The 26,822-nt window shown below is 41.3% G+C and overlaps 1 protein-coding gene across 2 annotated transcripts in view; it reads right to left on the minus strand.

The window, feature by feature from the left end:
• LOC121891820 (ras-related protein Ral-B-like) overlaps positions 1–26,822 on the minus strand; it is a 187,597-nt gene that overhangs the window by 44,295 nt on the left and 116,480 nt on the right. For both annotated transcript variants that reach the window (XM_042404427.1, XM_042404428.1), the window contains exon 4: positions 13,434–13,504. The gene's annotated coding sequence lies outside the window, so the exon portion shown is untranslated. The remainder of the gene's footprint in view (positions 1–13,433; positions 13,505–26,822) is intronic.

The raw sequence follows: 26,822 nt of genomic DNA on the forward strand, positions 1-26,822 counted from the left end.
CCCTTCAATAAAGCATTAAGTTCCCAGCACACTGCAGGCCCAAATCCCCCCAAACTGCTCATACACACGTACAAACACACACTCCCCCCGCGGCCGTCAGCCCCATTAATCAAGATATTAATCAATATTGACTGGGACATGCATGGAAATCAATTGTTACATGATGAACATGATGAACTGCATGTAAGACGGAGCTCAGTATCTGCACTGATGGACTGAATTAGCCTGAGAGTTTATCCTTGACCTTGGACGCTGCGGTTTCACAAAAAACTACCTCAACTAAAAGCTCCACTTACTCGTTTGTTCCAGAGCTTTCGGCCATCTTCATCAACACATGGAGTGTCTCCTCTTCCTCTGAATACTGTCAGCTTCTTCATATCAGGGCTGTTTTCATTGTTTGTCCTGTATTAGTGTGATTTTCTGCTCTCAGTTACAGTAACGTGACTTCTTCTCTTACACTCTTCAAATATAGGTCACCCTGTTTTCTGTAAATTGCTGCTCTGCCTGAATAATTGGGGTCAGACTCAGCAAACAGTGTGTTCTTACACAATAATATAATTATTTAGTGCTCATGTTTTTACTGAACGTTGTATTTTAAGTAAATTAGATTAAACTCACTGAGATTTCTCATCTTTTTTGTCTGGTTAAAAGGTTTTTATGGGGAGTTTGTTTTTTTTCAAGGATACAGACTGTAAGAAAAACAGTCTGACAAATTTATTACTTTGGTCTGTATAAATAAAATTTACTTGACTTGAGTAATGCGCAGCATATGTCATGTGTCAGCCGTGACTTTAATTCATACAAAAACAGCTGCTTCTGTCTGTTTTACATGATGTAAAGTGAATATCTTTGAGGTTTTTGGACAGTTGGTTGGACAGAAAGACAGATTTTTCTGACATTTAATCGACAGATTAATTGATAATTAAATAATCCTCAGTTGGAAAACATAGGAAGACTCACTTTATTCGTCTAACTTGGACTGTTGAAGATGTTTTTGCTGCTTGAAATCTGATAAATTGCCTCGAGTGATGTCACTTGAGACCTCTGTAGCTGCTCGTTTCTGCTGGAGGCTACGTTAGCCGCTACTAGCTAAACGCACCTGAATCTCCAACCTAACTGTTAGCAGTCGGGTTGCATTGTGGGTAATGTAGGTGCCAGGTTATGACAAGGAAGAAGGATGTGTGGAATGAAAATGACAATATTTCTGGTATCCTTTTTTAAAAAAGAACTGCCATCATGAGTCCGACAACGTTACAGGAGTAGCATGCTAAGTTGGTGGATGCTCTTTTAATATAACCCTGACACCCTAACCCTAACGCCCTGACGCCCTAACCCTGACGCCCTAACCCTAACCCTGACGCCCAAACCCTAACGCCCTAACCCTAACCCTGACGCCCTAACCCTAACCCTAACGCCCTAACCCTGACGCCCTAACCCTAACACCCTAACGCCCTGACGCCCTAACCCTAACCCTAACGCCCTAACCCTAACACCCTAACGCCCTGACGCCCTAACCCTAACGCCCTAACCCTAACCCTAACACCCTAACGCCCTGACGCCCTAACCCTAACGCCCTAACCCTAACCCTAACGCCCTAACCCTAATGCCCTAACCCTAACCCCCTGACGCCCTAACCCTAACGCCCTAACCCCTAACCCTGACACCCTAACCCTAACGCCCTGACGCCCTGACGCCCTAACCCTAACGCCCTAACCCTAACCCTAACGCCCTAACCCTAATGCCCTAACCCTAACGCCCTGACACCCTAACCCTAACCCTAACACCCTAACGCCCTGACGCCCTAACCCTAACGCCCTAACCCTAACCCTAACGCCCTAACCCTAATGCCCTAACCCTAACGCCCTGACACCCTAACCCTAACCCTAACACCCTAACGCCCTGACGCCCTAACCCTAACGCCCTAACCCTAACCCTAACGCCCTAACCCTAATGCCCTAACCCTAACCCCCTGACGCCCTAACCCTAACGCCCTAACCCCTAACCCTGACACCCTAACCCTAACCCTAACCCCCTGACGCCCTAACCCTAACGCCCTAACCCTAACGCCCTGACGCCCTAACCCTAACGCCCTGACGCCCTAACCCTAACGCCCTGACGCCCTGACGCCCTGACGCCCTAACCCTAACGCCCTGACGCCCTAACCCTAACGCCCTGACGCCCTAATCCTAACCCTAACGCCCTGACGCCCTAACCCTGACACCCTGACGCCCTAACCCTAACGCCCTGACGCCCTAACCCTAACGCCCTGACGCCCTAATCCTAACCCTAACACCCTAACGCCCTGACGCCCTAATCCTAACCCTAACGCCCTGACGCCCTAACCCTAACGCCCTGACGCCCTAACCCTAACGCCCTAACCCTAACGCCCTAACCCTAACCCCCTGACGCCCTAACCCTAACGCCCTAACCCTAACCCTAACGCCCTGACACCCTAACCCTAACCCTAACCCCCTGACGCCCTAACCCTAACGCCCTAACCCCTAACCCTGACACCCTAACCCTAACCCTAACCCCCTGACGCCCTAACCCTAACGCCCTAACCCTAACGCCCTGACGCCCTAACCCTAACGCCCTAACCCTAACGCCCTGATGCCCTAACCCTAACGCCCTGACGCCCTAACCCTAACACCCTAACACCCTGACGCCCTAACCCTAACGCCCTGACGCCCTAACCCTAACCCTGAATCTATATTAATGCCAAAAGTGGAGGTAATTTACTCTTATTAGGGTGGAAAAGTCTCTGAAATAGCCTTGAGACAGTCAAAGAAAACTAAAGACTGTTTAACTGTTTAAAAAGCACAACAACTACATTAAAAACTCATATTTCTCTGTCTAATATTCAATAAAAAGGCATCATTTACTGGTTGAACCCTACATACGTCTTCATATCTTTTGGTGATAAATAAAGACGGCATCCTCTCCTCCTCCTCCTCTTCTTCTATCGATCCTGAACCGCACAGCAGAGCCTTTTTAAAGAAATGAATTAGCAGAGTGTGATCAAGTGTGCATACGTGCGTGCGACAGTGCGGGTAGATACGGGTTATGTTTGACTTCATTGTATTACTTGAATTATAACAGTGCGTAGCCCCGGGCCACGGCTCTCCCTGAACGGGCAAAGTCAACTCAAATTGGGTTATCGGAGACCTCGGGCTGAGCAGCCGGGCCACCAGGAATCCAAAATAAAGCAGCGGCCCCTTCTTCTCCCCCCCAAAAATAGACCACCATCGGCAGCCAGAAACCAGGTTAACGCTGAGAAAAAAAAAACAACTTCCCAAGGATTTTCAGTGAGCCGGCATCATCCTCCTCCTCCTCATCCTCCTCGTCTCTCCTCCTGACCTCCGGGATCCGATCAGTTCAGTTCAGAGAAAGAAAGAAAAAAAAAAACAGATTAAGGACGAGAGCTTGTAATGTGATTTTCAACCTTGTGAAGCAAACAAAAGAAGGCCTTTTAGAGGTCATCGCTTGACCCCTGAGGCCAAAATCAATGGCATTATTATAACCACGAACAACGAGATTACATTCAATCAGCCGATATTTGAGAGGATGAGGAAGCTAAAAGTGCACGATGATGATGATGATGATTCGGGCCTTTTTTACTCCGTCACATCTCCAGCTGACACTTAGACAATAAAGTCATCAATAGAAAAATCCAGGATGCTGATTGGACGGGGGGGTAGCTAGTAGAGATAAAGCCTGAGGGAAGGTCAAGACTGACTGAAAGAGGAAAGAGAGACGATTGTTCTCCTGCATTCAAACACAAAACCTTTTTTTTTTTTTTTTTTTTTTTTTTTTTTAACCAAATCTGGATCTTTTGGGATGTTGCACTTTAATCATTAAGAGATAAAGATTGAGGCGTTTATCTAAAAGGCCATCTGCGTTCCTGAAATGTAAATATGTGGTTTGTTACTGTGCCTTTTCCCTTCTCTCCTATGACTGATGAGTCACACACTTGAAAGCTGAACCATGAGCCATACTATTTTAGTCAACTATTTCCATTTTAGGAGACTTTTCCCTCCTCTAAATTTAAGAAGAATTTATCTGACAGCTGGAGTTACTTAGATTCAGAGTTTTTCTCTCAGAAAATACTGATGTTGTTGGTGAACGAGACTAAAATGCAACTTAGATGCACTACATTGTGTTTATTGCAGCTCATATGACACTGAACGCAGCGTAAAAAGACAGAAAAAGACATTAAGTTACAGAAGATGATCTGAGCAGCAGATGAGATTCACTTGTCAAAGCTGGGAAATAAGACAGAGGAGTATCCTGATGCAATGACGTGCATCAAAATTAAGCAATTAATTAGCATATGTGTGACTGAATTGTCTTGTTGGGATCTTGTGTATCTGTTCTACAGTCTCCATTGATCTGAGACTGAATAAATAAAGCTTAAGTACGATGTGAAGGGGCTGATATATTCCTTCAGATGTACTGTCGGATGGTCAAATAGCTCCTGAAACTCCTACAGGTCTGATGAGGGAGGGGGTGTGGAGCCATTTCTGTGACTTTGCAAAACGGACATTCACACTGAGAAAGACGTCACTGTTTCGACTTCTCTTCAACCATTTCAGTCACTTCTGATGTGAATAGCCAGGTGAAACACCATGAACGCCTAAAAACATGCACCGTTGTTCCCACATTCCCTCCGTATGATGGTCGGCTTTTCCCTCCACCTTCAACTGTGAACACTTTTAGTTTCTGACGTGCTCGAACACGTCGTACAAACCAGTTATTGACCGACCTTGATGCTGCACTTTGAAACAGTTAATGCTAATATCGATGCTAACACATGAGATTTAGCAGGTATTTAAAATGTTAGCATGTTAGCGTGCTAATCCGCACTAAAGACAAACTACAGCTGAATCTCACAAGAACGTCATCACAGTAGTTTTGCACAGCGGTGGAAGAAGTACTCAGATCCTTTACTGCAGTAAAAGTACCAATACAGTAATGTAAAAATACTCCAATACAACTAGAAGTCCTGCATGGAAAATCCTCCTACAGTAAAAGTGCATAAGTATTATGAGCTTGATGTAGTTAAAGTATTGCAGTAAAAGTACATAAGTATTATGAGCTTGATGTAGTTAAAGTATTGCAGTAAAAGTACATAAGTATTATGAGCTTGATGTAGTTAAAGTATTGCAGTAAAAGTACATAAGTATTATGAGCTTGATGTAGTTAAAGTATTGCAGTAAAAGTACATAAGTATTATGAGCTTGATGTAGTTGAAGTATTGCAGTAAAAGTACATAAGTATTATGAGCTTGATGTAGTTAAAGTATTGCAGTAAAAGTAGTGGTTTGGTCCCTCTGACTGATATATTATTATATATGACATCATTAGATTATTAATAGTGAAGCATCAGTGTTAGAGCAGCATGTTACTGTTGTAGCTGCTGGAGGTGGAGCTAGTTTACACTACTTTATATACAGTTAGCTAGTTTAGTCCAGTGGTTCCCAACCTAGGGGTCGGGCCCCTCCAAAGGGTCAGCAGATAAATCTGAGGGGTGGTGAGATGATTAATGGGAGAGGAAAGAAGAAAAAACAAAGTTCTGATACACAAATCTGTTTTCAGTTTTTGGACTTTTTCTCTAATCTTTGATTTTTGCTGAAATATTGGATCATTTGAACATTTATTGAAATGAAAGCATGTGAGAAGTTTAGAGGGAAAAATCACTATTTGGTGGAGCTGTTAACAACTCATAGACATGTGAAATGTGACCCCGACTACACACTGCTTTTTGTAAGACGTCAAAAGCCAAAAAGGTTGGAAACCACTGGTTTCATCTTTAACAATGTGTTGTATTTTAAAAGCTTGTTATATTATCCATTGTGTCAAATCTTCATCTGAAAAGTAACTAAAGCTGTCAAATAAATGTAGTGGAGTAGAAAGTACAATATTTCCCTCTGAAATGTAGAAAGTAGCATCACATGGAAATACTCAAGTAAAGTACAAGTACCTGAAAACTGTACTTAAGTACAGTAGTTGAGTGAATGTATTTAGTTACTTTCCACTTTTGGTTTTGCAGATATTTGGTCAAATTCATGGCTTCATTAGTTTAGTTTTACGGCTTGTTGCCTCCTAAAAGTTTAAAAAAGAGAAATTAGATAACAGATAAAATATTCAACTTGTAGAGAAACATAAAAAAAACTTATCTTAAAATTGTGGTTTTATTGCAGCATTTTCTATATGTGAGACTGTTCATGTTCAAATATCGAACAGCTGATTTTCATGCGTGTTTGAAAAATGCAGCGGACATGAATGAGGACTCATCACCGACGTTGCGTACATTCATTCACTCTCTTTCACAGGATAATCAGGCATGACTCTACCATGCGGTATGGATCATATCACATGTTTGGGAGTGGGGGTGGATGAATATGTGTGTGGTGGGGGGGGTGGAGGGGGTGGGAGGGGGGGGCGGGTTGCTTTACGTGAAACAGGGGCTTGTCCAAACATCTTGTCCGGCCCTATTCTGACAGCGGGATTAGAAGCACCTGCCATCGAGACAAAGGCAGGCCTCAAGCCAGATGAATGAAGTGCCACTAACCACTAACCACGAGCCCCCCCCCCCCCCCCCGCCCTGCTCCTCCCCCCACCCCCACCCTCGTCCCCGCCGCTACGAGTCCTCGCTGCTCCTCGTCTTCTCCACCACCGAGGGCCTCCTCTCAGGGCAGATGTAATGAGTCAATTCAGCAGCTCCGAAGGCTGACGAGGAGACGCCAAAACAAGACCACGAAAGAAGAAAGATCTGAGACTCGAATCCTTTCGTCAAGTAAGAAGTAAACAAGTAGCTGCAGTAAAAGTACTCGTAGTAGTTTAGTTTGGTTGACGGATGGAAAACTCCTGTTCTCAGGTTTCTTTAGGAAGGAAGAAAGAACGAAGCAGGAAGAAAGATGTTGAAAGAAGGAAACTAACAAATCAAATGTTTAAAAGGTTGAAACTTTACATTTTCAGAGATTGTGACTTAAATTTATGAAGCTGTGAGACGATTAAGAACAACAGAGACTCTCTTACTGGATAATTTTACATCCTCAGGCCTAAAATAAACCAATTGAACCACTGATTATAAGTTAAATAAGAGTAAAACATTAAAATATGTTCATTAAAGCAGAACATTAATCCCAAATTTGTGTAGCCGATTCAACAATGCTGTGTGAGACACTCTTAACATTCAGTGAGAATAACTCATGTCTTGTCCTCGAATATAAAACATCCACTTTTTTAATGTAATTTTCATAAAATACATCAGTTAACCCAAATCATGAGCTCAAAAACAACATGAAAATGAGAAAAGAGCAGCAGTCAAAGCTCAAACGATGGAAAACATGATGGAAACATGACATTTATGTTAGTTTCATGTATTCATCTGAGGAACATTACATACTCCACACACATCTGATGTTTCTGATGCAACATTTCGACTTTTTTCTTTTCCGTTCAGGTTTTTTATTTTATGAGCAAAATTGAAATCGTGAGTAAAAACAGGTGGATGGAAACGCACTCGATGCCCCCAGGTTTTGTCTGCATGAGGCACAAACCTCACTGAACAGTTTAGTTTGGGAATATTTACTCTCTACTCTTCTTCTTCTTCTGTCCTTTTGTCCCGTGTTACATGCTAATGTGACCTCCGTTGCTGCATGTGTGAAATTACTTTTCCCAATAAAAGAGATTCTCATAGATTATGATAAACATACTGAATAATGTCCTCCTCTGCTCCCTGAATACGGGGTTTTGAAGATGAGGGGGGGGTGATGTTGGTGGAGGGAGGCAGCAGGGAGGAGGAGGGATTACAGGGATTGGGGGGGGGGGAGGAAGAGGAGGGAGGGAAGGGAGGGGAGGTTGTGCAGGGTGACAGCACCCTCGGGGATCTTTCTCCTCAGCGCAGCGTGGGGCTTGTTCCCCCTCCGCTCTGTCCCCTGATTGAGAGAGCGACCCGGGGGCTGGCAGGCCGGCGGAGCTCGCCACAGGCTCCGGCCACGTCAAGTCAATCCACATCAGACTCAGACGCCGAGGAAACAGGAAGGAAGGAAGCTGTGACGGAGGCTGGACGCACGCCATCAGGTGCAATGTGACATGGATACAAAAACCATGTGTGAGGAGACACGAAGACGAGCCACAAAGAATAAGAAACACATCCAGTCCTGAAGTTTGAGATTGTAAAGAAGTGAATCAGATGTTTTGGTTGGATAGTTGAGACTTTAGTTGCTGTATTTGGGCAAAAGTAGCAGCAATGACGAGCTGATTTTCTCTGCTGCAACGTCAAGTTCCTGATAAGACGAGTAGAAACATAAAGGTTCATCAAAAGGACAGTGATGGTGACAATGTTCGGGTGCTACTGCACGTCCTAATTCTCTTATTTTACAAATCTTTTAATCCTCAACATTTCTACTCAAATTTAATCAGATTTGCTGCTAAATTTTTGTTGCAGCTTGTGTAATCTTGACAGGTTTAAAGAAACAAGAGACATGCAGATACAGCAGATCAGTCGCCCAGCATGTCGCCATAAATAAACACTAAAACAATAAATACAAATAAATTATTTTACCGATCGTGTTGGGTTCATATGAGGGAGGAGGTCGAGGTGGACGGCAGGTGATCCAGGTCGTGTTTGTGGTTAGTTTAGGCAACTAAAGCGCTTTAGTTCAGGTTAATAAACAACAACAGACTTTTCTTCTGTATAAAACCGAGACTTTGTTCTTTCTCTGACCTCCAGCGAGTTCTCCAGACTCTAAACATCATCTTCTGCTGCCGGTTTTTAACGAGTTCCCGAAGAGATTACGAGCTCTGTGAACATTTATAAATGACAACTGAGAACTTATTTATTCAACATTGCTTTTAACTAACTGTCAGTCTTCCTTTTGTTCCAGCTTTTACATATTTTATTGTTCTTATTCTTTTGTTCTTCTTAACACACCTGTTCTTGCTATTCGCTGCCTCTTTTGTTGATTGTTTTTATTGTATTCTCTTGTTTCTTCTTCTTTATTGTAAAGCACTTTGAGCTGTATGAAAGGTGCTGTATAAATAAAGTTGTATTATTATTAATAATAATAAACATAACCATAAAAGGTGTAGTAATGCTGTGGTCACCACCAGTGGATAATGTGACTTTCTAGACATGTTAATTAATAGTTTACTGGAATATAAACATTATTTCTAGGAGATGGGGTCAGTTGGGAATTATGAAATGATTTTTTGTTGCATTGTCTAGTTTCATGGTGAAATTATATATATATAACATCATTTTGCTCTTATAAATGACAGTTTGAGCATCGTCTCAGCAGCCGCAGTAGATCAGTCGCCATGGAGGCTCAGACAAAGGTCTTCTGTGTCTGAGAAGGTGTCTGCTTTGACGGACGCTGTAAGTCGTTCCAGGACTTATTACTCCGTCCAGTCATTCTGAGGCTCAAAATGTCCCTGCTGGAGGTGAAGGAAGGTCTCTCCTCCGTATCATCCAGCTGTCAAACATGAGCGCTCCCCACCGTGACGTATTTGGAACAGTCCCTTTTTTCAAACCCTCGCATGATTCCTGGGTGGTTCTCCCCCCTCCTCCTCCTCCTCCTCCCTCCATCCTCCTCCTCCTCCTCCTCCTCCCTCCTCCCTGTGTTTTTGCCTTTCTGGTCCAGTTCCCATTTCTAAGCCCTGGGGTGTTGACAGCAGCAAACATGATCATTGGGGTTCACATGCGTGTCCAAGCTCTTGTTTTCCTCTTGTCTCTTTCTTCTTTTTTTTTCCCCTTTGGAGAGCAGAAGAAGCTGTTGTCTGGCGTACAGGTGAGCGTCCGTTAAAGGAGCGTTTACCGCAGGACATCGCAAGCGCGCTTTTGATCCCAACTCCCTGCCATTGATTTGGTACACGGGCAGAGCACAAACAAGGCTTTGAATGGAGCTCCTTTCATCCCGAGCATCAGGGTTGACGGGGTTAATCTCTCTCTAAGTGGGTGAGTTAGGCAATAGCTCGTCAAAAAAAAAAAAAAAAACAGAAAGGAGAGAGAATCTGTTTCACCACTGATACAACAAACGCTGAGATAGTCACACTTCATCCGGCATCTGCTACAGTTTGGACCTGAAACACGATATATTACCAAACACTGACTGTCTGAGATCGAGCAATCATTCAAAAAATCCATAAAATATAAAAGATCCAGTCTGTTTTTCCATTCCATTTCCCATTGCCCACTCTATTATTAATAATTCCTTCATATTTTTACAAAATTAATCAAAATACAGAGCAGAATTGTTCCAATTTGTGTTTACAATCGCTATTTAACACCCTCCAGGTATGTTTTAGTCCTTTAAACTATGTTGTTTCTCATTTTCTCCTAAGAAGACCCTCATAATAAGTCTGTTTTCTATTGGCAGAAGAAGAAAAAATGATAAAGACATTCATCCTTGATCTGCTAACTCTTCAGTTGAGGTTTATTTAGGCACTGTAACTACTCGGTTGAGGTATAATCGTGGTCATGATTAAAAGAAACCCACAGTTTGACTGTTGGAAGGAGACGGGATGCAAACTGTGGTCCACCACGTTGAGGTCCAACGTTTTGTTGACGCAGCCACCCACGTCGGCGTCTACCCTCTACGAGGTTTTCGCGGCTCTATAACAACGTTAAACTATTTCTGCTTTTGTTCTTGACAGAAAAGAAAGAAATTCGAGTTGTTTTAGGAATGTGAGCAGATGATTAATGGGCTGATATATTCCAACACTGACACACATAGCAAAGATAACGGATGCCCTTCTGTTCATACAGACAGTGTTTCTGCACACATTGTTCATAACTTTTGGGCTGCAAACCAACTGTCAACGCAGGCAGATTTATGTAAAATAAACTGTCAAATTTGAGTGACAGGATTAATGTCACTCAGAGCTTCGCAGCTATGTGGATGCAGAAACTTTCTCAGAAGACATTCTTGTACAAGAGAAGCCAACAACAATTCAGACTTCATCCTGAAAATCCTGAAATCTTACCCTCTTCCACCCCGTTGACCCACCTGACCAGTCAGTCATTATAAACTCACACTGTGCAGCCAGATATTGTTTAAAACCCACATCACCCTTTTTTAAATTCCTGCGGCAATCGAAATGTTTCCAAAGATATCAAATCTGTCATGCTGAATTTCAGAGGAAATGTTGAAAAATCACGCACAAGAATATTTCTAGTTGCTGGAATTGTGGAGCCATTGAAAGACTGGAGTCTAGGATGGGAATATGGACAAACAGAATATATATACTGTCAATAAGATATTATATAAGGTAAGATAAATGGATTAAGTATCTCTGCCTTTTGGGTTTTTCATAGAAATGCTGAGTTTACAGTTACAATCTAAATATGCTTTGGTAGCATTTCACGTGTCTATAAATGATGAACTGTGCTCAAAATATAATGAAAAACACACTCAAGGGTGTCATTATGTTTGCAAGATAATCCACCGCTGCAGCAGAAAAACAAATAAATCTATTGTTTACCTGCCTCTCAAATTCAAGGTCAACCTCAATATGTATCCAGTCTTTTTTTAAAAAAAAAAAAGTCTCTTGTGTTTGATGATTTTCGGATTACATCAGCAATACTCCGACATGTCCCGAAAGCAGAACTCCAGATCTAACAGATCTCTTAGGCAGGCTTGTTTTTCCTCAGATATCATTATACTGGTATGAACGCTGCTATGAAACGCGACTCTGCGTGACGAATGCACTGTTGAGGTTCGTTTTGGTGGTCTCGGCGTAAAGGAGGCTTCCAGCCATAACCGACCGCTGCAGAGAAAACAAAAGCGTGAAACGAAAGCCTTTTCTAAACGAAAACCGGGCGGCGATGAAGTCAGATAGCTAATCCTCAGCTTAACATCTCAGAGTTTGGACTCTTGTTGATTCTTTCTACAGCTGAAGATTTCAACTTCAGGCCCGGAGCTGCTGAGTGTTTTATTACAGCCACCTGCAGCAGTGACGGTGAATCCAGAAATGCACCGGCTAAACGAAGAGTTTTTAGCATGAAAATGAACCTCCACGTGTTTGTATATAAGATTCATTGTACCATATACGCTGTAGGGAACAGATGCTTTCTGTTTGAAGCACAGATGCATTTTTATTGTCAACAGTGTTAACTAAGTCTTGTTTTGGCAGATGTGAAATGTAAAAAGCTTCATATATTCTGCTTCAACAAGGACCTTTTTGGAACCATTTTTCATTGTATTTATTTATATTTTATTATTATTGTTTTATTGGATTTTATCCTTTTGTGAAGCACTTTGTTACATTGTTAGGAAAGGTGCTAAATAAATAAAGTTTGTTATTTTTACATCAGGAGGCTGAAGGGACACAACATGCTCTAATAGCTGCTGGTCAACCTCTTCATTGCACTTAAACGTTATCACTTCCTGTATCAGTGTGATATGTCAGTTGAGAAGTCCTGACAATATTCTAAATCTCTATTCTAAAACGAGTCGCGTATCGGACACCAAGAAACCAAAAAATCTCTATTTGATTTGCGTTGTCTCCTAGAAATGACATTTATGTTATGTACTACTAAATTGCAACAGCAAATATGTTTTTTTAAGGAAACGTTTTCTGTCAACAGAAAAATTGCAATAATGTCTTCTTAATGACCGTTTAACAATAGAGACAGTATTTATTTTCTTGTGCAAGAAGGAGTGTTTCACAATGCAACACGCAGGATGAGGTTACAAAGAAAAAGGCCTACAACAGGGTTTTATACACGTCAAGTGGGCGTTACAGTTCTTTTCTTAATCTATCAAAATACAGATTTATAGATAACGTCATGTCTATTTTCTCTATTCTCTCCTGTCCAGGAACCATCTTGCCCAACTGTCCCCCAGATGACATGTCTCATCCTGTCTCCAACGAATTTTAATTTCTACATCTTCCTCTTTATAAATATAATACTGAACTTCCTTTAAATTCAGCTGATGAGTCTGCTGATGTTGCAATTTTGCAGTACAAGACAGGATCTAACTGTCATACACAGTGCAATCATTATTTTTATGCCACAAAAGTATCTTGCACTTGCAGCACTTGGTTAAGGTGAAGGAAAGTTTGTGATCTTGGTTTAATACAGTCTTAACTAACCTCAACTAAAGTATTTTTGTTGTCTAAACCTTCATTCATTTGAAAGTTATGTTTGTTACAAGAAAGGATTTTGGAAAAACAATCAAGCCGTATATCAACGTAATTTCTAGGAGAAAGGTTTGATTTGATTGGATCTGTGAAGCCGTGACGAATGTTTAAATAAAACCAACACGTTTAAAACGCATCAAATGTCGTGTAAAGGTGGGCGTTTGTTTTGTTGTGATTGTTGGAGCAGAACCAAAGCTCCTCACAGCAGTGGAAAGCAGAGGTCAGCCCTCAGCCGCTCTACCCTTCTACATGAAAACACCCACTCTTGTGTTTTTCGGTACTCACTGATTGTGGTCGACCACGTCGCTGGCCCGTCGCTGCGGCTCCCATTAACCTCCAAATAAACTGGTGCCAACCTGAAAGGCAGACAGAGGATTTCAGTCTAGAAAATCCGGAAAACAGCGGACATCATCGCACTTTCTGCTAATAATAATACTGACATTTTAATCCAGAGAAAAAGCAGTGATAAGTTCAATTAAATCTATACTTTCACTGCTTTTACATTGTGCAACAAAGATGGCAACTGTATATATAAGCAGCAACAAGTCCTTCAAACAAATCTGGCGCTCTGTCTGCAGAAGGACATCATTTGTTGGTGCCGTCCAAAACCATTATAGTTTAGTCACAAATTTGGTTGCGGTTCAGGAAAGGTTGTGGGAAAGAGAGTTAGGGTAGACTAAAAGCAGTCACAGCACTGAGAAGGAAGCGGTCAAAGTCTTTGATGAGGTGTAAGTGGAGACAGATCAAGGATGACATCACATCCAACACCAGAAACCATCTTTGAACACAACAACCACCTGTTATCACGCGACCCGAAGCTTCATACTCAGTTCAGCTACTCGGTTAGAAACTGGAAGCGAACCACAGATCTCTAGATGGTTTTGTTGAACCATTTATGTCATCGTCTATCCAACATCCTCCATTAAAAGGTTTTGTACCACAATAAAAACATCACACTAGTTTCTTTTCTTCACACGATCACTGGAGGTCTTTTTTGGTCTTTAAACAAACAACAGTCTCCTCAGTACACAAGTTTCTGCTTCATTGTACACCAGAATGTTTATTTTGATTGCTGCTGGATAAAAGGGTCACTTTTAGCTTTTGTATACATTTTTATGTCTTATTCCTAAAATGCAATCAAATATAAAATAATGATTTGATTGGCGGTGAAAGCCGGTGATAGAAATCTACGGGAATATGGCCTCTTCTACAATATGTGTGGATTTTTTGGGGTGAATTTTGGCAACAAAGCTTCTAGTTTGAAGCTAAAAAAAGAGTCTCTTCACAGACTGTGAGGGGTACCAAACCTCAGGGCGGTGGGTGTACATAATTTATGTATAATTCAAGCTGTTAAATGTCCCTCTAAGCATGCAAAGGGACCTGACTAGCCCCTCTTTAGAACGTCCTTCACAAACATTATTAATCAGGTCTCCATTCTCACAGGCCTCTGCTCCGGCTGTAGACAATGGGCTAAATGAATCCCAGCACACCAAGCTTGGGAATGGCTCTGCTGCACATACAGTATTCATCAATCATAGTCTGAATCTATTGTCAGGATGCTGTGAGTGCGACCCCTTGCACTCCCTCACAACTGCTGCTATTAATGGCTGTGATCTGGGAACGTGAAGTCCGTTCTGCTGCTGTAATAACATCAGCTAAATGACTAAAAATGTACAATAAATCAGAGCGTCAGGCTCGTTTTTTTGTTTTTTTTTGAAGCCTGCAGCTGGATCGTGTACAGTATGCTGGCAGAACATGCATACTACACATGTGTTTTGATGATGGGAAAGAGTTCAGATTCCCATTCATCAAACTTTACAATCTACTGGATTGAAAAAAGTGAGCTAGACTTCTTCTCTCTGAATTCGATTCTGACATGTAAAAAAGCATTTATTCATTCTGTTGGTTTTCCAACTATTTGTCCTCTCTAACCAGGAGGTTTTAGATTGATTTCCTCTTTCACATGCTGACCTTGATTGCAGTTCGTTTAAAAAATCTACTTACAGTGAAAAGAAATTAGGCTCATTTTCAAATGAAGCAGAGCAACTGCAGTATCGAATGATAAAAACTGACTTGTAGCTTGTGGAATAAAAGATCTTTTTTTGGTTAAATCGTCTGTTATTGTTGTACTACTAAGTGATGACTGTTCTCTGTCTTGTACTTTGGACATAAGGAGGCCAGGCAGCACCGGAGGACAGTTTTTTAAATAAATCCTTAGAGGTCAGTTGACAGGTGGGGGGGTGGCAGGGGGACTGGGTGGAGCGACAGGTGACTCAGTCAAGCTGGTAATGAAATGAAGCTCGCCTCTGGGCTGGAAGGGGGGACAGAAAGATCTGCCAACAGCCGGGACGTCACCGCCCACCGCCCACCGCCGCTCTTAGTCTACCTGACATTGTTACAGAGCAGCAGATCAGTCAGATTAGTTTTAGCTCCATTTTAGTCAGAAAGTCTCACTGAGATCAAAGATATATTTAGAAAAAGAGACGCCAAGAGAGCCAATGGCAAGTACACAAGGTCACGGTGAGACGAGTCACTCGCACAAAATAGTCTCCAGTTGGGTCAAAAGATGTCTATACGTAGAAATTAAAACAATTATTTAGTCCCTCAGACACATGAGTGACTCTAGTTGTGTTGCAGTAGTAAGGTGCAGTCACTACCATGGACTTTTGTATCTATATCAACTTAAATCTACCCTGTGAAGCTACACTCTATATTTTATCCTGTAAAGCTGCCTTAAAGAATAATTTGGATGACATTGGAGGAACTGCTGGTTATGAGAGTATCTTGCCCTGCTGCAAATGTGCATCTGAAAAAAGGATATTATCACTTTAACGAAGTGCTTTTAATGATGCTGTAGTTTCTACTAGTGGATATTGTTACTGCAAGATAGTGTAATATATTAATCAACAACATTTTGATTCATTCAAGTCATTGTTAAGAGAAAACATTATTCAGCAGCATTATGTTTCTAACAGAACGTGTTTGCTGTTGCACTCTAGTCGTGTATATAAAGGTCATTTCTAGGAGACACAGTTGACCAGTTGGCACTCTGCAAGTCTTGGATGGACGTGAAACTCTGCTGGTTGAATCTTCAGTACAAAAGATGAACAAATGTAGCTGAACAATCAGGTTCTTTGATTAAAAAAAAAGAAAATGTTTGTACAGAGAAGTCAACTACGACTCCCAAGGTGCATTTTGGTTTTCAAAGAACCAGATTTTTCTAAAACAGTTGATTGGTTTGATTCAACCAGGTTAGTGTCATGTCTGTCCAACTGTCAGTCCCCTACAGTAATATTATCTATAAGAAACTAAACATGACTTTTACCATATTGGTCTGAATATAAGAGTATTTTCTTACATTCAAGGATGAATAAGATCAGATTCTTAATGAGTAGAGAGAGTATCGCTGTAACAGTGGCTCCTACAGAGGGTGTTTGTAGCCTTCATCTTGCTAAGCTAGCAAGTTTCTTCTAGTCTGTTAGACTCAGCCAGCATTAAAGTGTTTGGTTAGCTCAGTTTAACCTGCAGGAGCTCTTGATGGCTCGTGTAACGTGTTTTTCTGCCACGAAGGAAATAAATTCATGCCGAGGGAAAACATCTTTACTGCAGGAACGGACCAGGGTTCAAATCGTCTGTCAAGCAACGAAGAATTACTGCTGTAACAGATGAAGAGGAGCTCAGAAAGACAGTCTGAAAAATGCTAACTGCTGGAGAAAATAACTATTGCTTCCAAGAGTCTGACAGGAGAATGTGACTGCTAGACAAGCTAGACAAATGTGAGATTCACGTCTTATGTTGGGGCCAATACAGTACTTCAAAAACCCCTGAAATAACTCCCACTCTGCAACTCTGTCAGCTTTGAATTCAACCAAAAGACATTAAATATCTCTGCAGCGAAGGTAACAAGGCCGTATAAATAATCCCTCTTGATGTCAGCGATGACCCTCCAAACGATATCTTGAGAGGAGAATCAAAAGGCGCCGTGGTAGACGCAGGAAACACCGGCAGTGTTCAGGGTTCAGGCCTGTCATACTCATCAGTAACATGTCGGATATCTCTCGTTGTACCGCAGCAGCGTTTTAACCGCAGCTGTAACCTCGTGTGCTCCCGGATTTGCATTGATCACGGCTGCTGTCTTTCATGCAAACATCACCTTTTTCTTTGCTCAACTCAAGGGCACCTGGGGAAAAACTTAAAAGACAAGAGGGACGAGTCGCGAGAGTCTTTGCACGTCAAAAACCCTCGGTATTATCCGAAGACAGAATGTGGAGCGCTTTACCCCCTTATTTTTTGCTGAGAACTTTTTTTTTTGTTCTTCCTGTTGTTGTTGAGAGACGAGGATTATTGATGCGTACGCTTTGAAAATATCAAAGCGTTTCATCCAAAAATAAAGTGATGCCTCCGTTCTTTTATGCCATCACTCATTAGGGAAGTTGCGTTCAAAAGGCAGCTTTGTACAGGGAGTCGTTTTAAGTTGGAGATGGCTTTACAATAGAATTACCACGAGCGCAGTGAGATTTCAGGCTGAGAAAAGTGAATGAAAGGCTATGCAAATTGCAGCGTGTACATCTACGGATGAAAGAGAAGCATCAAGACTTTCTGAACTTGAATAAACCTCCTCCTGCTTTACGTTCTCTCTCTCTCTCTCTCTCTCTTTTTTTTTTTAAAATCCAGAAGTTTTTTCTCTTACAGCAGCGAGCCCAGCATGCTCGGCTTTGTGACAGGTGAAATATTTATCCAAGGAGAGACGAGGGAGGGAAAGGAGTCAAAGGCGGCCTATCTTGTTTGAGTCACCGCGGAGACAAAAGCTATTGAAGAGCTGACAAGCTTGTGCATGGAAGGGCCCAGCATGGCTCAGGAAAAGTGGTTGTAAGTGACTGAAAGTGAGACAAACGGGGGGAGGAGGGAGGGGGCGAAGAAAAGAAGGGTGTATCTCCGGGTGACTGTAGGCTATATGACGCTGTAATCTGGGGTCTTTTTAAAAGCCATCTCTCCCCGTCAGGATGTCGGGGGTTTCTCTCACGCTGAAGCCGAGAGCACGGAGACGGGAGCCTTTCAGAACCGCTTGACTTCTGCCACGGTGGCTGGCCCCAACTATCTGATAGCCTTTCTCCTTTTACACGGTGGCCTTTATCGCCCGGCTGAATGGAGACAAAGTGCCCTTACCTGACCCGACCTGGAGCAGCCTGCATGTACTCTTCACACGACTGACTACAGAGTCGGCAAAACATCCACCTGAGAGAGACTTTCACTTTAAAATGAAGACGCATGAACTGAACTTTATGCACAATCTGGCACACCTGAGATGAGGGAACGCACCTATAATTAATAAAATATGATCACAATGGAGACCATGTTTCTTTCTTAATTGGTCTCACAGCTAAACAACCAATCCTGATCAAACACATGATCAGTTATCATTCTGTGCAGCTACAAAAACCATTTCTGGCCAAATCTAGACATGTTTAAACTACTCTAGATTGAACAGCCCAACGGGAGCAGAGGTGGACAAAAACATACATGAGATATAAAATGTATTGCTCCCTGTACAGCAGTAAAGATGATCAGGTGGTGATACAAGAGGAGTAAAATAAAAGACTTATTTCTATGAAAATGATCCAAACAATTGTTAGAAAGTTGATTCTCGTACTAGTGGAAACAAGGATGTGCTTGGACAGTTGGACACAACTTTGGTAAAAAAAAAAATGTCGTGATGGTGTAAAGCTGCTGCTTTTTAGAGGCCTTAACTAACAAATGTCAGTTTGTGTCCTTTAGGGTTTGAGTGAAGGTTGGAGACGTTGGGTTAACATTAACACAAACGCAAAAAGTCGTGTCTTCTGGTGTTTTTTTGGACGTGAATTTGCAACCCAATCACCAAAATAGAACGTTGGCATTATACGTTACTGCAAACCACGGATATGTTGAATGTCTACGTTTGAATGTTGGCCGTTATGAGTTGAATAATGATGTTTTATGATGTGACAACGCTGTGGTTAAAGTCTGGTTATGTTTAGGCACAAAAAACACTTGGTTAGGGTTAGAGAAAGATCATGGTTTTGATTTAAATAAGTTTAATAAAAAGTGAAATTAACCCTCCTGTTGTCCTCGGGTCAAATTTGACCTGTTTTCAAATGTTTTTATATCAGAAATATGGATTTCTTTCATCTAATTGCCTGAAAATCACATGGATGGTTCCATACCAAACACTTTGCAAGTAAAAGTAATGATCACTACTTTCATTGAATTTTGGGTGTTTTATTAAAATTTATAGCACCTGTGGACTTTTGTCCTCCCGAGTCAAAATTGACCCGAGAGGACAAAAGTTGCATGGTTGACTTGAAGACAACAGGAGTGTTAAATAAAAACAGCTGCAAATGTTCCGACATCTTGCTAAAAAAACACTCGGTTTTGTTGGTTGAAACAGGAAGTGGGCAGCGGTTTCACGGTGGTCTCGAACCGTTCTCTCTCTGCCAACAAACTTCCTAACCATCCACCGACCTCTTAGTAAGAAATCCGGCTCATATAGATCTCATGTGAACTGCGTCACTTTAGAAATGTTAATATGATACGTGTTGAAACATAGATATTCAACGTATGGATTCACAAGAGTCTTTAGGGTTTGAGTGAATGTTGGAGACGTTGGGTTAACATTAACACAAACGCAAAAACTTGTGTCTTCTGGTGTTTGTTTGGATGTGAATTTGCAACCCAATCACCAAAATAGACCACTTTGAATGTTGGCCGTTATGAGTTGAATAACGATGTTTTATGATGTGACAACATTTGTGGTTAAAGTCTGGTTAGGGTTAGGAAAAGATCATGGTTTTCATGAATAAGTTATATAAAAAGTGAAAAAAATAAAAACAGCTGCAAATGTTCCGACGTCTCGCTAAAAAACATCCGGTTTTGTTGGTTGAAACAGGAAGTGGGCAGCGGTTTCACGGTGGTCTCGAACCGTTCTCTCCGCCAACAAACTTCCTAACCATCCACCGACCTCTTAATAAGAAATCCGGCTCATATAGATCTCATGTGAACTGCGTTGCTTTAGAAATGTTAATATGATACGTGTTGAAACGTAGATATTCAACGTATAGATTCAAAAGAGTTTTGATGTCATGATGTCAGTTTGTGTCCTTTAGGGTTTGAGTGAAGGTTGGAGACGTTGGGTTAATATGAACACAAACGCAAAAACTTGTGTCTTCTGGTGGTTTTTTTGGATGTGAATTTGCAACCCAATCACCAAAATAGACCACTTTGAATGTTGGCTGTTATGAGTTGAATAACGATGTTTTATGATGTGACAACATTTGTGGTTAAAGTCTGGTTAGGGTTAGGCACAAAAAACACTTGGTTAGGGTTAGAGAGAGATCATGGTTTTGATTAAAGTAAGTTAAATAAGTTAATAAGTTAAATGTCCTGAAGTCACGCTGAAAAACACCCAGTTTTGAAACAGGAAGTGGGCAGCGGTTTCACGGTGGTCTCTCCGCCAACAAACTTCCTAACCATCCACCGACCTCTTAATAAGAAATCCAGCTCATATAGATCTCATGTGAACTGGGTCACTTTAGAAATGTTAATATGATACGTGTTGAAACATATTCAACGTATATCTACAGAAGACAGGAACGTACAATGGTGACGTTTTATTTTGGCGACCAGGCTGGAATTTGGGGATTTAAGGGGATAAATTGAAGTTTAACACTTAGTTTTTTGTAGTTGTTTTCTTACACGCAATATTTTTAACTTATTTATATCAAGAAGATCAAGAAAAATGGATGAACAAAAAACAGAATTCAGTATTTCCATATTTTATAAATTAAAGTCAATATATCAAAGTCTTTTTACCAACTGCTTTTTTGGCTGAGTGTGTTCAACATTTTCCGGAGAATGTGGGAGAATGTGGGTGACCTGGATTAATCACCTCAGTGTTTGTAACATCTGGTCACCGCCCTGTCTGCGGTCTGATGTCCACCGCTGTGAGAAAGTCAATAAAAGTGTTTCTTTGCACATAAAAATCTAAAAGTTTTGCCCCTTTTTCTGTGTTTACTTTAACAGTCAGTGTCACACCCTTCCTCTCTTCCTCCTGCATAGGGGAGGACTGTTTTAATTGGCTCTTGATCTACTTCAACTATTACTCTCACTGACTAAAAGACTTTCCATTATCAAAGCAGACTTTTCCAGATCTCTCCAGTCGTCCCACATGAGGAATCCTCTTCCTCACATCTTAACAAACGGGGTCAGAAAGAACAATAAAAGCCTTTTGAGCTCTGCTCCTCGTTAAACGCAGCCAGGCCAGGATGCTGCAGGACACACCAGGTAGATGATTATCAGGTCACATTTGTTTGACCTTGAATTAGCCTTGACATTTATACGCTTGACCACTTCAGCCACGACGGGGGGGCGGGAGGGGCAAGGGAGAGGTCAGCGAGTTCAGCGCAGACACATTAAAGTGACAGATAACGTCAAAACCAAGGGGAACAAAATCAGCTGCTTTTTTTTTTTTTATTATTATTGCTCTACAGCTCGGTTTTCAGTTCTCATTGTGCTTGTGTGTTGACCTACACGTTTGGCAACAGACAGAAAAGATGAAAGAGTCACCACATTTAAGATGCAGCCAAACCACAACTGTTCATTTGAGTGTGTGCAGACACACAGCCTGTTTCCCCTCAGCAATTATCCCAAGATGGGGAGGATTTACAAAACATTAACATGACATTTTGGTTGCTACGAGGGCTTTATGTTCCTCGCTCTGTGCTCCACCTACAGTGCTGGTGTATATGTTCTGTTTGTTTTCTGGTGTTTATGTTTAAGATCAAATCTGGAAATAAACACTGAGATGTAAGAAAGGATTTCAATTTAACATAAAACAAAAAGAAATGACATTTTCTGCACAAGAGGGCTTTAAATATTGATAGAAAGATGATGAAAATGGGAGGATTAAAGGTGGGAAATCAATAATAAAGAAAGAACCCTGCTATCTCTTTGGGAAAGGAAGACTGCTGGATCTGATAAATACTGTCTGGTTTCAGTTTTCTTCTCACAGGAGATTACGACAACTCGCAGCAAACATCACCAAGGTTAACCAGAGCTATTCACAGTCGGTCGGCGTCTCTTCCCCCCCAGCTTTTTTCGCTCTTTTGTTTTCTGAAAATTAGCAGCGGTTTGTGAGAAATCATCTTGTTGTTGAGTTTTAATGGGAGTCAAAATATTTGCGGCGTGGGAATCTGGCAGCCATGACAGGCCTGGGTTTACAAGATACAAGGATCTTATCTCAAGGACAAAAAAAAACCTGTAGACGCACTAAAAGATAAACTGACTTTCAGATAGAAGAAGAAGAAGCTGCAAACAGAAGCTGCATCCAACGAGACTTTCTCATATTTACTCTCCACGCTAAAGATAACAATATCTATTCAGGTATAAATGTTTAATATTCAGTCTTAAAAGGTTTGAGGGTAAATGAGAAACTCAGTATTCTGATAAAATTCAATAATGTGGCAGCAGATCTGAGGCTCGTAATCAATATTTCTTATAAACAGATGTAGTGTTACACAGCTACAACCTGTATATATTATACTTTACATATTATAAGTCTATTTAAAATGTTAAATCTGCTTTTAAGTTGCTCTTGTAAGTTCACTTTTATTGTAAAGGCTTTCTTATTATCTTAGTATTTGGTATTTTGTTCTTTTTATGTCCCTTATAAACACATTGTAATCACTAATTTTACTGTATAAATAAACTTTATTTTTATTAGCGTTAGTGCTATGAAAAATATGTAATACATGTATCAATAAATAGAGATTGTGCTCATGTTTTGTTGTAGAATTGATCCAGATACATTATACGACTGAAACCTTAAAAATATGGTGTTTCTGCGTTCAAAGTAGTCCAACAGTGTCTTAAAAACACTCAAAACTTCCATCACAAGAGTCAAAAGATCAGAAATAGTTCATTTGTTTTAATTTAGGTGGTTTAACTCCAGGAGTTGCTGCTGATGGGAGTTATAGAGTTAAAATGTTTCCTACAGCAGGGCCGCAGTCAGTCGGCAGGTCTGTTCTTGGCTGTCAGGTCGTCTGGACCAGTTTGTTTTGAGGATCAGCTCTAGTTAAGACTTTCCACCAGTCGAACCAGTGCATTCAGGCCAATAAGTCCGCCAACCAGGTCTGGGTTTCGTCCTCTTTTGGGCCGAGACTTTGTGGCTTCATGGGAAGCAAAATGTTTTAATTTAAATCAGTCAAAAACTTAATAAATGTTTGGATAATAAGAAAGAATCAGCTGATTGGTTTGATGTCTGTCAATCAGGACAAAGAAACAAGTGCTTCAACTTAAAATGACACAACTGGTTTTATGTCAGTGATTGTTGGTTTTTAAGGTTTCAGGAACGATTGTGGATCGGATTTAAAAAAGTATTGAGTTAAAGTTATGATTATATGATCACATTCTTTCTGAGACAACCAACAATATTCATACACCAAACAAAACACACAGACGGCTAATTTAAGCTTTTGAACAAAGGAGAAAATGCTGCTGTTCTTCCGGAGGAGAAAACTCCACCTGAAAGACAAACAGGGAAATCATAGCTCTGCATGTTTAAAATAGACCAACATGTTTCTTTTTGTCGACTAAAATCACCAGTTTATCCATCCAAGACTGAAATAAATGACTTCTGACCATTTTTAAATCAGCTCGAAGGGGTTTAATAATACACTAATGTCTTAATATTTTCAGAGTTGTGTTATAGATGCATTGTGTTGCTGTTGGAAGTGTTGAAAAGTGTAATAATGTGCTGAATTCTGTAATTTAAACAAGTCTCTGCATGCAAAACACTGACCTGCTTGGACAATGTTGCACAGGTTACACCAGAAACCACAGCAAAGGACTCGTCTTTGAACCACAAGTGGGGCCGAACCCTTTCATTTTCAGATGTTTAGATGTTCTCCTGCACGGAACAACTTATTTGTCGTGGTTTTCACAGGAACACACCGCAGCGACACAAGTTCAAATGAATCCAGGAAGCAATGGTCTGGAAATAGAACAACAACCTCTTTAAGTGTCCTGAAACTATAATGAACCGTCACATGGTGCTGATTGCCGAGCTTTAATGTGGGCAAACAAGACATGAAAGAGAGCCATAAAGAGTCCAATGAATAGATAATCTATCTCTCTTATGGGACGCTTGACAAACGACGGGTTTAGAAGTTTACTGCACCCGGAACGCCCTCGCCTTTTATCGGGCGTCGTTGTCCTGAAAGCCTCACCTAATGACGTTTAATGTATAGGTTTCTACAACAACATATGCGCATTAGGAATAAGATTCAGCATTCACGCTCTCCTGTTGTGGCCTCTTCGTGGCTTCTATAGCGGTTTGTGGCGGCGGCGGAGAGAGCGGAGGGTTAATCAGCGCTAACACATTAATTGGCAGAGACTGTGCTTTTCCCATGACCCCTCTACACCCGTTATTAGCCGCATTGTTCTGGAAAGCAGAATTATCATATAGGCTGCACAAACATCACAATTAGTGCAATTTGACAAAAATAAATGGCACAGCAGGTGACCCAACCCTCCGCTGAACTCTGACTTTGTGCTACGACGTAAACAGAAACCACTGGTCTGAAACGGGGAAGAGGAAACGTGAGAAAAATGCTGGAAATTATCAGGGGAGTTCAGTTCCAATGTGACACAAACTGAAGACACATTATGCTTTTTAAAAAATCCACTGGAAACTTCATCAGCTGCATCCACGGTGACACTTCTGTAGTTTTGCCAACAGTTAAATGAAGAGTGCTGATTTAAGATGAAGGCTGAACTGTTAAACTACATTTTTGATGTCTTGATACATGATTTTAAGACATACATGCCATCAAAATCAAGGAATTTTCAGTGAAAACAGCCTTTTATTAAGAGAACAGTCATACAAACTGAGAATCATCCTCCTCAAGTGAGGAAAAATGGCGGCATAAGTGTCTTGAAATACTCTAAAACTGACACAGTTCTTATTATACTGCACTGGCTGTCTGTGTAGGAGGTCATAACTTTACTTTAAGTCTTCTCAGCTTTACTATATTATTTTATTTAGACATGTCTGTTTGTAACTTGAAGTCTGACGAGATGGACTCTTGTGTGAGTCGATTAAGACAGAAATGTAAAGTTTCCAAATATTTCAATCCTAAAGTGAGACGTATCATCGATTTGGTTCTGTTCGTTCTTGATGCCTCTACTGTCTTACTCGGTGCTGATAAATCAGATTTGTTGTCATATTAAACGTTACTGTGAACCTTAATTAATGATTCCATCTACTGTCAAACTCCTGGATGGTTTGATGGACTAATTATTTGTTTGCTTGCTAGTTTTGTGTGAAGGAAGAGAACAACGATGACCTAGTTGACTCAAAGGTCAACAGGTCATGCAGTAGATCAGAGTGACCACCGGCTGCAGTACGAGACTCAACCTGAGCTTTTTATAGACTGAATGTTTGACTTTTTTTCTCCATTTACAAATAGTTTGAACATTAAATAAAAAGTGACAGCCCTAACATACACATTACAGCCAAAAAGGTCATCACCTGATCCCATATTTTTACAGCTTCACAAAGCAATGATGAAAATAGATGATGAAGAATAAAACCATCTGCTGAAAGTCTGCTGAGTCTTGTACATCATCAAACAAAAACATCTTTATCCAACAAAGAAACTGGTACATAACCAGAACAACAGGATACTTATATGGAGGCAGCTAGAATAATCTTTGTCAGCTCCGTTTTGGACTATCTTGCACTTTTATATGTCCTTCTTTTTGGCTGCAGACCAAACAACATCATGAAATAGAAGCAGTGATGATATAATCTCGTTCTTAACATCTGGAGGGACGTAGGAAGACTTTTATTCGGTATGAACATGCGAGATGTCGGCAGTCTTCAGAGCGACAGATGCTAAACTCAGATCTGTCAATGAAATAATCGGCCTACAGACCATCAGATCTTATTCCTTCTTGTATCTTCTGTCAACTCTCTGAGTGAAAAATACGAGTCGACTTCACAGCACAGAAACAGGAGACCGCTGACAAGACTCGCACCTCGTTCCTCATGTACCGGCCCCCTCCACCTCCTCGAGCTGACCCGTCCTAACCACGGCAACTGGAAAGCATGCATAGCTAACGCCTGCAGGATTGTGCTGAGGCCTTTTGTCTGGCCTGCAGGCTCGGTGAGAGGACTTGATTGCCCGGGACTTCTTTTGGCATCGCACTCGATCCGCTATCCTTTTTTTTTTTTTTTTCTTTTCCAGGATGCAAAAAGGGCCCCGTTGTATGAGGCTGACATGCATAATATGAAATGTATTCCCAGGCCAGACCAGTTAAAATTCATTTTAAACTGTTTACGCGGCCAAAACAATGGGCAGCGGTCACGGCTGTTATCTGCTGATTTATTAGAGAGACGGAGAGGTGGGGGGGTGGTGGGAGGGGGGGGACAGAATTGGCAGGCATGCAGCGGTGACAGTTTGGTGAGAGGGCGAAAGGAGATGGGTGGAGGCGACAGAATAGATGCACTTAAAAATCACTTCTTTCACCGTTACTCCTTTGGCCCCTGTTGGTCGCACAAAAGGATGAAAAAGTCCTGGCACTGAGCGCTCCTTTCACTCAACACAGCTCATCATTGTGCTCTGGAAAATGAGCTAATTT

The sequence above is a fragment of the Thunnus maccoyii genome, chromosome 24, assembly GCF_910596095.1.
Source record: "Thunnus maccoyii chromosome 24, fThuMac1.1, whole genome shotgun sequence".
NCBI classification, from domain to species: domain Eukaryota; kingdom Metazoa; phylum Chordata; class Actinopteri; order Scombriformes; family Scombridae; genus Thunnus; species Thunnus maccoyii.